At 35.4% G+C, this 13195-nt stretch overlaps 1 long non-coding RNA gene across 1 annotated transcript in view; it reads left to right on the forward strand.

The window, feature by feature from the left end:
• The window catches only part of LOC134562409 (uncharacterized), a 35184-nt gene extending 27161 nt beyond the window's left edge, over positions 1 to 8023 (forward strand). The window contains exon 3 of the long non-coding RNA XR_010083160.1: positions 6189 to 8023. This is a non-coding gene — a long non-coding RNA (uncharacterized LOC134562409). The remainder of the gene's footprint in view (positions 1 to 6188) is intronic.
• Positions 8024 to 13195: the final 5172 nt, after the last annotated feature.

Here is a 13195-nt window from a genome sequence, read left to right on the forward strand (position 1 = left end):
CACTTTGAAGAAGTAATTTATATCTGGTAAATCCATTGGCAAAGAACTCTCTTCTGCAAGCTGTTGCTCTCAAAAGCCACAAGTTGAATTTGGCCTGCATCACTGCTTCAGGCCATCTGCAATATTTTAGTCACTGGATCTTCTCTCATCTTCCAGGAATCATTTGGACTCTGCAAAATTATCTTTTATGGTTGAGCAGACGTCAGGGCTCCCAGTAGTCTACTGTCACAGGAGGTAGATGAGGAGCTTGCTTGTAGTAGTCATGCTTTGTTTCCACTGCTCCCCTTCCACAATGTCTTGTTGTTCTCTTGTGCCACAGCCAAAGTGATTCTCTGGGATAGGGACTTAGAAAGTGAAGCTGCATATCTTTAGGTGGTTTGAAAGATGACAAATCTTATGGCCTTACACAGCTGGAGGGAACAATCCTATGAACAAAAAAGAGAATTAGAAAATGTTGGTTGACTAATTCAATAAAGTAGGGAGCCTGCATAAATCATAAAAAGGTTAAGTGGAGTTCTATTCACTGTTGTTTTTTATTTTTAAAAGTAGAATTTATTTATCTTCTTCTTTTTTATTTATCTTCTGAGATTTTTAAATCAAGAATTTAAAATTTTCCCAGATGTTGACATGCAAATAATGACACTCAGAGTATACTGTGGCATGTGCATCAACACCCCTTCCTGTGCTGACGTGAACAATATTTTCACAGGTGGGAAAGTGATCTGTCCACTCACATCTGTTTCCAGACACCCCTTTGAAAAATCATGGCTGAAAAATCTATTTTCAACATGGAAGTGCAGCTAAAAGTAATTTTTTGGAAGAAAAAACTTTTACAGGAAAAATTTTTTGCTGTTTCTGACACTGAATGACATCATTAAGCCTGTTTATTCTCTTTGGTCAAAGTCAAGCTAGAATAGCAATTCCAGTAAGGCTTGTTGAGTTTTCCACAGAAAATGCTGTAAGCTATTTCAATTAAGGTTCTGGTGAGCAATAGTCAACAAATAAAAAAGAAATAGTGGAAATTTCCTTACAAATGCCATGGGGAAGAGATATGCATATATTTCATGATGGAATATTTCTGTATGCTGACCTACAGTCTACATAGTCTGTAACTGTGTGTCCACAAGTCCTGTGCATGGGTGGAGGGACACAAAAAACTTATTTTAAATTTCTTCTCACTGGAGATAGCCTTGCAGTGTAGTCTACCAGCTGAGTTGTTCTATAATCCATTTCAGCCACAATTTGCTGACTAATCAACTAAAAAAATACATCTTTGTCCAACGGGTTTTTTTACTAATTAAGTGGATAATGAGCTATTCAGTAAACAGTTGAATTTTCAGACTCTAAAACCAAACTGAATACTGCAAAATAGCTTCAATCACTTTCCCTCAGAGAGGTATACATTTATACCTGGAGCTGAATGCAGTTCTCAGTAAAACAATAAAGTGTTGTTAAGTCATAGGACTTGCTAACTCTGTCAGTCACACCTGCACTGAAATGACCCACTGCTCAACCATGCAGAGATCTAAATATCTTAGTAGATATTACTGTCACTCATTTTTTGATAAATCTTCCTGGCAAGCAGAAATACATCGTGCTTATAGACCATTGCTTTATTCCACAGGCTACAATTTACTTTTCTTTATAAGCAGGAAAATGGGAGAAACAAACAGTAACTGACTCATGTTGGCTGTTGAAGACTTGAAATATTGGTGTTTCCTTTACTTGAGCTGTTCAGCATGAAAAAAAAGAGAAGACTTGAGTGTTTAATTCACTTTTCTATGTTCAACTGTTTTGTGATGCTCAGTATTAAATAAAAAAGAAAAAAGAAGCTTATGAAATAAAAAAAAATCCAGCAGCCAAGAATCACAGTTTTTAGTCATGTTTCTGTAGACATACATAAAACAGAGAGAGCCAGAAAAAGGGAAGTTCCTTCTGTCTCATATCACAATGCAACCTAGAAATCTAACAAGTTTAGACTTTCTTTCATTCCTTTTCTGGTGACTTTTATGCCATAAAGCATAGTCTAAACCATTTTTTTTAATCATTTATTTACAAATCAAAATACTACTTTTATAATTAGCCAGAAAAACATGAGACACTATTCAGGCTGAAAATATTTTAGTACTCAAAGTATATATATTCTTTCTTCACAGACTGAGAATAATTTGAAAATATCTATATTCACACATAGTATAAAAACCTACAGAATAAAGTTAAGAATCACCTCACACTGGACAAATAAAATGGATTAAATCCCATTTTTTTCCTGAATCTGTGTGACATAGTTTAACAAATTTTGTAAACATTTCCTGAATCATCAGGCTATATTTATCAACCTGTATTTGCTATAGAGTGGTTGCAAAAGTGTGATTCAGAAAGCAATAGGTCACAAAGCAAAAAAGCTGTCTGAGTATACTCAGCAGAGCCCCATGATGAAAACTGTGTGCTATTTGTTCCCCTTTTGTTAAAAGACACGTACTAGATCTTAAAAAGACAAAAAAGGAGCTCCAAGGTTCACCCTGTACTCTTACAATCAATTGTAAAATGAGATAATTCTTTATTCCAATTCATCCTTTGGAAAAGAACAACTGAAATTTAAATTTCTGGGAAAAGTTTTGCTTTCTTTTTTCAGTAACACTTCCTGACTTAGTCTTAGAGAAATCTTAGAGAAAGAACTTGATGTTTTCATTTCTTTCTCTTTTAAAGGAAATAGGACACAAGATGATTCATTTCTCTATGACTTATCTAGAGTCATATATCATAAACTATTTAAAAGCTAGTACGACATTCCTGATTTTTTTAAGTAAAAATTAGTAGAAAAAAAGTTAAACAGTATTAATTCAAATACTAGAAATTTGAAGAAGAGAGTAAGGAATACAAAATCAATTTGAAAAGTAACCTAGCAAATTTTGAGCGGTGTAAACTGTGCTGTCATTTGTACTTCAGAAAGGACAGAGTCAAACACCAAGGATTCTAGAAATTTAAGCTGAAAACCTCCTTGCCACCAAAGGCAAAAAAAAAAAAAGAGGTTAAAATAGCAGTCAACTGTTACTTTTACACTTACAGAGATATCTCCTTAGAGAATACAGCCCTGTTTTCAGCTTTGCTGTTACCATCATAAAAAACCTCTAAACCAACAAACAAACCCAAACCAAAAAACAGAAGTGAGAAATGCAGTGCTGGTATTTCTGCACTTCCTTGTGCAGTTGTATTAAAAATGTGTTAACCATTCTGTTCCAGACTACCACACCTATATTTCAGCTTTTCAAGAGTATCAGACAAATACATGATGTATACTCTGGAAATTTCATGAGAAGATAATATTTTATTCAAAGTTTCACGTGTTAGAGATATTGTACATTTTAATACTTACATATAAAAACCAAATATCTTTGTAGGAATTTTACTTCACTTTGCTGTTTAAAACAAAACTATTCAAGTTAATTTTTTTTTTAAACTTGGTGAAAAAACTTAACACTATTGTAAAACAAATAGAATTATTCTGTCTTGGGTACAAATATGTGTCTTTTGGTGATGTGAAAACCTATGGCTGCATATCTAAAGACATCATTTGCCCCACAGCATTCCATTGAAAATAAAATAATGAGTCAAGTTATTCTGTAATGTTCTTTGGTTGCTATAATTACATATAAGGAAGAATAAATAATGTCAAATAATTTTTCATCCCAAATATAATAGCTATATCATAAATAGCTATCAAATCAAAATGCACTGACTTGGTGTTAAAAATACAACAATCAGGAGCTGTTTTCAGATAACTAATACTTTTACAACATCTACAATCCAAGGAAAAGCAGTTTCAGGTTAGATAGGAGTAAAGAAGGTTTTGAAATACTGATTCTCTAATATAAATTTTGATAAAATTGAAAAATGTGAAGACATGATCACACTGCTTCGAAATATAAAACTGATTGTGTACTATTACATTCTTATATTTGTCAATTTAATCTTAATTCATATTTATGTGATTATTTTACTCTGTCACGAAAATATTTGTCACCTTTGTTTTTTACTTGAATATAAGGCATTAATTTCTTCCCATGTTCATACATTTTGACATTTCTAAATGGTGAACGGTGGTTTCACACAGACTAGTTCTAATTCCTCTGCTGAAATCAACCAGTCAGGATCTCTTCCAGCTACCTGGCATGGGTACAAAGGGAACATGCTTTTGCTTTTGTGTCTGGACAGCTGTGGGTATTGCTGATGATGTCTAATCTTTCTATCTGTTTGTTATAATGATAGGCATACTAAATAACTAAATGTTCCCAAGTAAGCATCAAAAATACCACAAATATATTAATGTAAAAAAATTGTTCAATAGATATATTTATATGCATAATTTTCTTTTCTTAAGAATTTTCTCCTCCCTCCTTTTTAGGTTTATTTTTCCTCTTGACAAGTCTGGACTTTAAAAATTTATAATAATTTTAATTCTTAATTCCTGGATGCAAAACCTAGTTATAATTGACATTTTTTTCTTTCATATGGTGTGTTTTATTCTTAGTGCTGATTTATTCATTAGCTAATGCATTGTGTATGTTTCTGTGCAATGCCATTGCTTTGAGCTAAAACAATGCTTTCAGAGTTAGAAAATAATCAGCATATATATTGATTGAAAAAGTAAACTCTTCCTATTTTCTGAGTGAGTGGAGAGTAAATGAAGAGTGATTTTAGCTGTGCTTTGTTTTGATCTGGATAGAACAGTTGATATATTGTGGCTAAGCCCCACTTAGCAGGAAATCTCCCCACTAGCAACTTAAAAGTCTTTCATGGTTCTGATAAAAAGGTTAGTTTCCTCTTTCAAAGGCTAGGAAGATGCTGTGAGTGTGGATGATGCTAGTCAACACTCTTAGGGCATATTTTTTCTTTTTCTGTAATAACCAAGTCCTAAATACTTGTCGTTGTTGCTGCTGCTGCTGCTGTTGTTGTTCTTATTTGGGGGTTTTTGTTTATTTTTTTATTTTTGTCTTGTTTCCTCGAATAGGCATCATGAGCATTTGCTTATTTTTAGGGTGTCTCATAGACATTTTCAGAGTTCATGGGCCTGACTAATCAGAGTCCAGACACAGGACTGAAATGTGTACCACGGATTTTCCGTGTGCACAGAAGATTGAGAGAAATGGCTGTGACTGAGGACCTCTTACAGATCATGGCAATCAAACATGTGAGCTGGCCCCAGGTTACCCTGAGGCTAAAGGAAAAAAATCCTGAGAAACTTGCCTTGGAGTGATTAAAATAAAATGTTTGCAGACAATTACTTTCCCAGTGAAAAGGTAGGTTTACTGGTAATAGAGCTCGACAGGCACTTGATTTTGCCAGTGATTATGAACCTGTAACCTGTGACCAGATGCACTCACTTTGCATTCACTTGCTTCAATGATTGAAAAATTAATTTTGAAATCCAAAGACCTGCAACTGACAGCTTTCTAATGATGAGTGATGTGGCTATAAAAAATTCTAAAAAGTATTGGTCTGAAAAGTATTTCTTGAATTCTAGTCTTCTGATTCATGTCCTTATGTTTACTGAAATATTGCTTTGCACTGCATCACTGTGTATATTGCCAAAATGATTCTCCTACTGTTCACTGAAGCTGTGTTTTTTATGTTTTTAATTAGTATAAATTGTATTATATTATATTGGAATTTACACAGGAGGAACTGAGAGCGATGTATTTTGGGTAAAGATGTTCAGTATTTAATCAGTCCATTGTAAAAGTATACAAAGTATATTAATATATAAGTATATTAATTCCCTAAGTTTGTAATCCAGTTGTTAATCATCAAAGCTATTCAGTTTTCTTGATTTCTTTATGTTTTTCCAAAACAACATTCAATATTTCCACTTATTTTACTTCTATTTCTCCACATGAGTAGAACACTGAATATGATCTAAGGTTCTTATTGCCATCACAGTGTTATTACAGGTGTTACTGTTATCCTAGGTAAGGATAACGATAGGACTTGCTTTGAGTAAGACAGTTTTACATATTGAACTGAAACAAACGTGAATAATGTCTATGCTTCAGATATAATGGTCCTGTTATCTGGTAGTGAAAATGAGAACTCTCTCTAACATGAATTACTTAAGATTAATGTACTAAAGGTAAGATTAATAACTTGGATTTTTATGCTGACAAGGCAAAATACACATTTTTGTGCAGATGAAGTTGTGGCCAGCGAAGAGCAGGGTGAGAACAAGTGAGAGGAGCAACTGTGCAGACACCAAGGCTCACGGAGGAGGAGGAGCTCCAGGCTGTGCAACTGAGATCCTGAGATCCCCCTACAGCCCATGGTGAAAACCATGGTGAGGCGGCTGTGCCCTTGCAGCCGCTGGGGGACCACAGGGATGCAGAGATCCGCTGTGCAGGAGACCTGTGCTGGAGCAGGTGGATGCTCAAGGCTGTGAACCTGTGGATAACCCATGTCACAGCAGATTCCTGACACAGACCTGCAGACCCGTGGAGGGAGGACCCCATGCTGGAATAGGTTTCCTGGTAGGACTTGTGACCCTGTGGAGGACGCATGTTGGAGCAAGCTGTGCCTGACGGACTGTATCCCATGGAAGAGTCACCAGTGTTGCAGCAGCTCATGGAGAACTGTATCCCGTGGGATGGACTCATGTTGGAGAAGTTCAAGGAGAACTGTCTCCTGTGGACAGTTCTGGAGCAGTGGAAATGCTCTTCTCCCTAAGGAGCAGGAGAAACGTGTGATGACCTGACCATAACCTCCATTCCCTGTTTCCCTACACTGCAGACTGCCGGGGTAGGAGGTGAAGCTAGGGAAGAGGGAGGGGTAGGGAGAAGGTGTTTTAAAGATTTTACTTCTCATTATCCTGCTCTGAATTTTTGGGAATAAATTCAAATAATATCCCCAACTCAAGTCTTTTTTGCCCAACATGGTATTTGGAGCATGACCTCTCCTATCTCAACACATGAACCCTGCATTAAATTTTCTCTCCCCTGCTCAGTTGTAGAGGGGAGTGATAGAATTACTTTTTTTCCTGGTGTCCAAAAATTTAGATCAATAAATCGGGATTCTTTAGTTTCAAACAGGAAGGGAGACATGAATACATCTTCCTGAGGCTCCAGATATACAGCTTTACTATGTTTATTTTGCCCCAAAGATTTCTATCTGTGTTTTAGTATGTCCAAATGTATGTAAAATATACATACTACACAGTAGTTTACTATTAGCCCAAGGGTTTTTTTCTAAATGCACGTGTATCCTCTCACTTGCAAAATTTATATTTTTTCTATCAACTCATCAAAAACTGAGACACTATATTTTATTTATTCAGAGATCTTAGTTTCCTACTTTTCTGACTGTTAACAGCTCCAAATGCCTCTAAGTTGTAATAGAAGCTACTAATAAAGATCAGAATTTAAAAAAAAATATTTTGGCTGTGGACTGAAAATTAGACAGTCATAATGAAGGTGGATGTGGGAAGACAAAGAGTGAAGGAGAGAAAATGTGAGATTCAGCAATGTTATTCTGACAAGAAACTGATGGCGTAGGTGGACTTCCAGAGGCTTGTCTGAATATTACCTGTGCAGTGAGTTCCTGATGGGAATGACAGGATTCATTTCAGTGTCTACAATGAGAGGGGGAAAGAAAAAGAAGGAGAGAGCAAAAAAAAGAAAAAAGGCTTTGTTCATTAATCAGCTTGTTAGACAAGAGGATCTGCTCTATAATGAGCTGCCTCTGAGACCTGCAGAAAGAATTGGAAATAGTTTTACTAAAGAAGACTGATAGCTTAATATGAAATGCACCACACTGGACATTTTATCACTAAGGTGTGATGGCCAGAATTTGGGTGCTAGTAATATGACATTTTTTGGTGCTATATATTGCATAAAATAGCCATGATACAGCAGATTATTTCAGGAAGCAACAAATAGAATTGAACAGGAGCTGATTTGGTCACTACTTAAGTCTACCCGTTACACTCTTGAGAAGTCAGAATGAAGGTACATACACTTCCATTACATGAGGTCATTTTGGGCTCTGAGCTATTCTGCTCCCAAAGTAACTGGGTATGTATGCAACTGTGAGAGATGAACATTGGAATTATCTTAAGAGTTCTTCTTAAAACTGAAAATGTGTTGTAATAAAAAAATACATATGTGTATATATATATGTGTGTTGCACATACATCGACTCTTAAAAATTTATCCCCATGAAGAACACTATATTTTTGGTAGCTGAAAATGCACAAGTAGTTTCCATTCAAGACTAACAATAATTTTTCAATTATGTTTTCTTTTAAAATATTGTTAAATAGAGAAAGAAGGAGGGAGAAAAAGTGCCCCAGGTGCCAGTGCAAAGTTCTTTGTTGTGCAGGGAGTTAGCAATGCAGGGAGACCGTAAGGCATCCCTGAACCACAGGGAGCATGAAGAAATAGCTACAAAGGAGGATTACATGGAGTGAGCCCTGCATTTAGTAGGACTTCATTGTAATCAGAGTGCCAGGCTCTCTGGATGATATTGGCTGAAAGCTGCGTGTGCTGTGCATTGCACATGACAGTCCATTATCCCAGTGGCTCTTAGCCTAGCTGAGAGAGCAGCAATTAATGGAGAGGTGATTGTTGGGCAATTCTGATATGTTTTACACCATTACTGAATCCTTTTATCCAAAGCTGTAGCATAGCGCTGTCAATCAATCTGTAAAACACTATCTCCTTATTGGACAGCTGTCTCTCAGTATCAAAGTGTTTCCTGAAAGAAGACAATCTTTTGTACACAGTAGAGACATTCTGAGTGTAAACCCTGTCTGTTCTGCAATACAAAACAGAACTGATGGCAAAACTGCTGGTTTAGTTTTTAGTTCACTGGGTTAAGGTGACCCTACTCTGCCTTATAACCGGTGTGGTTCAGTGCCCACAAGTGAGACTGCTTCCTGAAAACAAAGCATGCTTCTTCTTCCACAGAAGCATCACTCATGGAACCTGCCTACGTATCTATACTTTAATTTTTCAGATTCACTTCCCATATGTTTAGGGAAGCTTGAAAATACTGTCCTTTGCCACAGGGTTTCTAGCCATCCAGGCTGTGCTGGGAGAAGCAGTCTGCAAGGAGTAGCTGTGCAAGAGCTCTCAAATTGGCAAGGTGACACACTGAATATGCAGAAATCACAAGAATTGCCTTGTCAGTTGAAAGAATCTTCCTCAGGTGCTTCAAAACACCAAACATCTCTCACCTTGGCTAATTAAAAGTTATCATTAGATCTGTCTGTTAATAGAACTACTTTAGTATGTCTTCCAGAAACTGGAAAAGTTAAGTATAGAGAAATTATTCCCTCAGCCTAAAATATGGCATATAATAAAAAACTTGGAAAATAACTTCTTTATAATTTTTCAGGTCTCACAATTCCATCTATTTTGCTCTTCTAAGGAAAATATATAACATTTTTAAAAAATACTTTGTCCAGTAAAGGTACCAGAGAAACACTTCGCTAAGCATTGAGAAAACCAAATCTTATTTATATTGAAAGCAGAATAAATCTTTATTGGTTCAGTTTTGGCTGTGATTATTCTGTAAAACAGGTTTAATTCTGTAAAACAGAATGCTGGCAAGAAAAGTACGAGAAAACATTCACCTGCTCAACTTAAACAGGAAAAAAATTATATGGATTTCAGTGCATGTTGATATAAAATATGCTAATTCATCCTTCAGAGGGATAATTTATTTATGTGACCATGTATTCAAAACTTCACTTGATGCATAAATATACTATCATGTATTGCAGACGTCCCTTGTGTCTGACAGCGGTGTAAAACCCAACAAATAGCAATTATCTGAGCAGGTGCATTTTATGAATACAATGTAGGCCCTCGAATTTGAATCCATAATGAAATCTTTCACAGTGTTTTCCTAGTGTTTTCACAGTGGTTTCCTAGTCTTCTTTTTTTGACAGCATCATGGTAGGAGATTCTAAACTCTGTACTACAGATACTAATTACACTAATCAGAAGCATAGCATTGCACATGCTATTTTAGTCTGTGCTTTGCAGGGAACACCTGTTTGGAAGCACAGGTTAAACTATAAAAATCTTAATAATTACTGAGACAAGGGTGGCAGTTACAAAGATAATCCACATTTAAATAAGACAGTGTTCAACATTCAGACTCCGCTATCAGAGATCCCTCTAAGGCTTAAGGACATACAGGAAAAACAGATCTTAATTGGAAAACAAGTTGGACTGAATAGTAAGTGAAATGTGTAAATCCCTTTTTATTAATCTATTTTTCTAATTTAATCTCTTGAGTACAGGTTTCAAATTGATATATGAAAATACAGCTATAATCAGTAAATATCAATATGCATATTTAACACTAAGTATGAGTTCTTATAATTGAAGTAACTTGAGTATAAATGTCTCCAATAAGCATTTCATTGAAATTTAGGAAGACAGCTCTTCTGCTAATTAGAAACCCATAGACTGGTAGAAGTGTAGCTATCAAACATTAGTATAGTGCTTACAAATGACAAGTTCCATAGTCAAGTAATCAGTTCAAAGTTATATAAGCAGTAAAAGATCATGTCCTCAGGGATTTCCTCAAATTTCTTTACACTTTTGTACTTTTGTTTTTCATGACAGTTTCTACGAATCTTGAGTACTATGCATTAAGCAGAATATAGAAATCAGGAGTTTGTCTTGTCATGCTTAAGTGTATCACTATTTGGAAAAAGGTTGCACAGTACATGGCATATATTTAATGTGCAGCAATTAACTATTAGCACTTTCATGTTTCATTCAACACATAAATCTACTCCTTAATCTAGTCTGCCTTTTTTTTTTTTTTAATAAGAAGTCTCAGCAGAGCTTCAAGGTCTGTAAAAAAAGAAAAAAACCCCATCAGATGAGGTGCTGTCATAGGCAGGTATGGTGGTTTTAGCTGGGGCAGAGTTAATTTTCTGCACAGTGGCTACTGCAGGGTTATGTTTTGGATTTGTGCTGAACACAGGGTTGATAATATTGAGATGTTTTTGTTTTTGCTAAACAGGGCTTGCACAGAGCCAAGGCCTTTTCTGTTTTTAGTAGAGCCACACTGGCAAGGATGTTGGGCGTTCATGGGAGGTTGAGAGGAGACCATTGGGGCAGGTGACCCAAACTGACCAAAGGGATATTCCAGACCGTATGACCTTGTGTCCATATATAAAGTGGGGGAAGAAGGATGAAGGGGTGTTATGGCATTGTTCAACAGGTGGTAGAGTAATTGCACTGTGCATCACTTGTTTTTTATTATTTATCCTTATTACTGCGTTTTAGAGTTATTTTCTGTCATTAAATTGTTCTTATTTCAACATACAAGTTTTTCTTTGATTCCCCTCCCCATTCCACTGGGGTGAAGAGGGAGGGGGCAGGGTTGAACAAGTGGCTGTTTGGTGCTTAATCTCCAACTGGATTGAAATCATGACAGCAGGAAACAGAGTTATTTTCCTGCTCCTCATTTCCCATCATGTTCCTGTAGAAAGACAGCATAGACGTAGAGAGCAATAACATGTTAGAACTGACTCCCAAGCATCCTGAGTTACTCCTGCAGTTGAGTTCAGCACAGTCTAAAAGGCACTGAATTTCTATTTATGTATACACAGATGACATTCCAAGGCATAGTGTGGTTTAGTGGTAAATGCAATGCACCTGTGGAACGTAGTGATGACAGTGTTTACAAATAACTTTCTTTGAAGGGAAAGATCCATAACATGTTTTGCAAGGTCCATAACAAAAAAAAATGACACATTAACAGTGTTCCATTCACTGTTAATCTCCCAGATGCAGTTACATGTCATGGGTATACAGGGAATAAGTGAAACATATGCATGCATAGATATAGATATATATATGTATATACACACACACGTAGGGATTGCAGAGGCTCTAAAAGGTCTGAACAGGAACAGTCAGCACTGGTGTTGCTCTTCGGTGTGCTTGAATACCATAAAACAAGTAAGACTTAATTTTAGATTGCACACAGTTGAGTAGTTACATCTGGAAATACACGTTTCTTTGTATTCTAGTACTTCCTACTTAAATTTTGGTGTACTAGAGAGAAAGAAGGAAGAAAAGAAAAGAAAAGGAAAGAAAAGAAAAGGAAAGGAAAGGAAAGGAAAGGAAAGAAAAAAGAAAAGAAAAGAAAAAAGAAAAGAAAAGAAAAAGAAAAGAAAAGGAAAAGAAAAGGAAAAGAAAAGAAAAGAAAAAAGAAAAGAAAAAAGAAAAGAAAAGAAAAGAAAAGAAAAGAAAAGAAAAGAAAAGAAAAGAAAAGAAAAGAAAAGAAAAGAAAAGAAAAGAAAAGAAAAGAAAAGAAAAGAAAAGAAAAGAAAAAAGAAAAGAGAAAAGAAAAAAGGAAAAGAAAGAAAAGAAAAGAAAAGAAAAGAAAAGAAAAGAAAAGAAAAGAAAAGAAAAGAAAAGAAAAGAAAAGAAAAGAAAAGAAAAGAAAAGAAAAGAAAAGAAAAGAAAAGAAAAGAAAAGAAAAGAAAAGAAAAGAAAAGAAAAGAAAAAAGAAAAGAAAAGAAAGAAAAATTTTTTCTTCATTTTTTTTCTCATACTGGGTAGCATCTCTGAACTCAGAAAAGAGTGGTAATGAAGTATGATAAGGCAGTTTGCTACAGCTTGTACTCTTTTAGGGTGAAAGGAAACAGGGATAGAACCAAGTCTCCCAAACTTTAACTCCTGAAATTGTGAAATTATACACAGTGCTGTAATAATAATAATAGTAACAACAACAACAACAATAATAATATAGGAAAAACACCTTACCGTCTGCATTTTAATATTTGGTTATACCACAATTGTATAACCAGGGGAATTTCATGAGCTACCTCTCACCCTGTGTTTTTATGAGCTTGTGATTTCAAAATTAATTGAAATTGCTTTCATTGCCTCTGATCAAGGTAGGACACATTGCTTGATCTTTGGAGATTTGTTCAAAGTGGGTATTTTATCCTAATTTTTAGGTGAGTTAGAATAATTTTGGACCTTCTTTCTTTATCAGCTAATTTATTTTCCTTCACAGATCATCCAGAGGTGTATTTCTTTCTTATGCAGTTATGATTCCCATTCCTAGAAAAGTATAAATAAACTGTATCTTTAAAATATTAGAGGTAAACACTGCCATTTTCTTTGCAACAATTAGTGAATGCAAAAGCAATCAGATTGTGCTGTTATCC

Source organism: Prinia subflava, chromosome 1 (genome assembly GCF_021018805.1).
Source record: "Prinia subflava isolate CZ2003 ecotype Zambia chromosome 1, Cam_Psub_1.2, whole genome shotgun sequence".
Classification (NCBI taxonomy): Eukaryota; Metazoa; Chordata; class Aves; order Passeriformes; family Cisticolidae; genus Prinia; species Prinia subflava.